The sequence below is a fragment of the Rhipicephalus sanguineus genome, chromosome 1, assembly GCF_013339695.2.
Source record: "Rhipicephalus sanguineus isolate Rsan-2018 chromosome 1, BIME_Rsan_1.4, whole genome shotgun sequence".
NCBI lineage: Eukaryota > Metazoa > Arthropoda > Arachnida > Ixodida > Ixodidae > Rhipicephalus > Rhipicephalus sanguineus.
In genome coordinates, this window is record NC_051176.1 from 280,305,625 (window position 1) to 280,308,558 (window position 2,934).

Genomic DNA, 2,934 nt, shown 5'->3' on the forward strand with positions numbered 1-2,934 from the left:
AGTAAGCTGATCCTTATGTCGAAAAATGATCTGTTTCTTTAAACACCGGGTAACCTCCGCAGTTTTTACAGTGATCTGCAAGATGAGTGTTGTTCTCTAAGCCGATCATTTACGCATCTTCCAGACTGTCCGATGTAGACATTACCACAAGAAAAATGAATCAGGTAGACCACCCCCTTTACGCATTTTACAAACATGTTTCGGTGTTTCTCGGAGCAAACTTATTGTGAATCTTTCTGAACGCGCGGACACAAGCCTGCCAGTTTGTTTTTTGCTGAAAACTTCACGTCTACGCTCTATCTACTGCCAACATGTTTCAAGTTGTGTGCCAACTTGTGCACATATGGAATGACAACCATTCTCCCGCGCTTCTTTGGCTCCGAACTGGCTCCCTGTTTTCTGCCCTTTATTTCTCTGGCTAGGACCGTGAACACTGAAAAAATTCTTTTTCTGGTTTTCTAGAGAGGCGATTTCAGCTCCCGATCATGTGTTTATGCAGATTTGTGCAGTAACTTGACTAATAAAGGCATCGAAACACAGTCCTCTGCGAAATTGCCACGCTCTTCGCTAAGCTTAATTGGGGATACCAATGCAAGGGAATAATTTTCTTGATATCACATACCTCTTGAAAAGTAGGCAGATATTCAGGGACATCAGAACGCGACCATTTCCACAGCGGAAGAATTAGGGACAACAAAAGTGACGAAGAATGGTTGGTGCGTGTGGTTAAGCAAGCTTTACAGGAACAGCCCAAGCAACGCTGGCCGACTGCCGACGTTTGGCTGATCACTGGCAAATAGCCGGCACCCGACTTCACTGGCCACCAGACATCCGAAAAGGGTCGGCCGGAGGTGCGCTGCCAGCTACGTCGGCACTAGATCGGCTGCACGATTCGCGCCACCGTCGGTGGCCGAGTGAACGCCGAGCGCGCCAAACGCTTGTCGGCACTTGGTCGGCTGCACGATTCGCACCACCGTTGGTGGCTGAGTGAACGCCGAGCGCGCCAAACGCTCGTCGGGGCGACAAGTCGGCAACACGTCGTGCCGGCCTTGGTTGCCGGCAGAGGATTCGAACAGCGTGTATTATTTTAGGGCAGCATAAAATACACTGCAGGAAGTGTAAACAACTCCTACAGTGTGATTTTTTAAACATTACAAAAATCACCTGTGACACACAACATACTTGTGGTCCTTGAGCTGATTACACCAAGTGGTAGAGATTATTTGTGCGAACAATCCAAATACATTATTGACTAAACAAAAATAATAGCGAGCCATTACATTCGTGCATGGTTTCTCCAGGCGTGCATATCTACTTTTAAAGATTTTTTCGAGACCATCATTCGCCAAGTGTGCGACAGTATTTATATACATGGGCGTTAAACTAGGCTTTTGTCGTTGTTCGATGCTTAAAACTTATTCTTACAAAAATAAACGCGACTGAAGCAACAGTGAACTTCTGCCTAAAATTTGATGGCATAAATATTAAATCGTAAGATTTCATTCCAATTATTGCAAACTCAGTGGCTACAGTTAGTCAGTTGCAGTAGGTAAGTCAGTGTAATTTTAAGGTCATTAATGAACTTTATTTAGATAGGCGATTATTTACTTTGCTTTTTCATGCAAGTAATTTCACCCGCTTGCATTAAACCGAGCTCACATAATACATTTATGTCATTTCTGAACTAACACGGCCATTAAAAACCATTCTGTATAATCTAAAAGAAGCATCGTCTGTATACAGACAACATGAAGCATGAAAATTTTTGCGTGCTGCCCGAGCAGCGCTGCACACCCAAACAGTCTGTGGATAGAGAGACACAGTGTTTAGTTCTAACAGCTAGTCCTTTATTATGTAATTTGCGCAATGTAATGAGTAAAAGTTCTTATCTTTCGCTGACGGATAAGTCAGGCAAGCGGAAATACCATATATGCTATGTGAAAAAAACTCATCAAAAGGCGTGGCCGCAATGTAAGATTTTAGTACCAATACACGAACAAGAAATATTCTTTCAAGATTGTTAGAACGAGCACATAGCAATGGCAATCCACTGAAGACTCGTGCTGTGAAAAATAAAACGCAGGAGGCGGAAAAGTGCGGGAAAGAAGAGGGTCAGAAGGAACCGCGCTGCTCCGTGGAGTGAAAAGCACATTTAAAAAAAGAAGCAAAAAAACATGCGCTACGGCGGCCCGCGCCCCGGCAGGTCCCGGTGGGGAGAGGGAAACTTCTTTCTTTCCGCTGTTCTGCGGTTTTCTTTCTCAGCGTGGAGCCGCCTCCTCTTTCGAAGAAGCCGCACATCTGCAGGCCCGCCGTCAGTGCCCAGCAGTGCTTTTTGCCGCCAAGATAAGAAAATGGGACACGTCCGAAACAGCACCGCTAAAGACTTGCGTTTGTCAAAATTTACGCGTGTACGTCTAGGTAGCAACAAATTTTCAATTAAGTTAAAGCGAATTTATCTTTTTTTTATTGTGCAATGTAGTTACACCTTTACCTCCCACAGATAATAAGCTCTGGCTGAAACCAGGGAACTATACAGTTACGACGGGTATATTCCCCGATATGCCTATTTGAAAAGTTTCTGTTATCCCATCACTTTGTGAGAGGTCGCCTTGTATATGTTTGTGACATTCATCCTTTTAGCACAGCATTTCAAATAAAAATGAACCCTTGTTTTTAATAAAAGACAAAGCAGGTACACCGTAACCTACATTATAAAGAAGTTAAAATACTGCACAATTAGGATATCACTGCCTCAAGATATGAAACAATGCCACTCAGAAGTCGCATTGTGGTCGTTTTATACGTCTTGAAAATACTAAACAAAAAGATAAGCGAGCGAATATGATGCATGGAAATGCATGAGAAACATTCCGCGGATTTGTCTAATCTTCTTACTCATACGCATGGGCGTCCGGAGGGGGGTGCAAGGGGGGG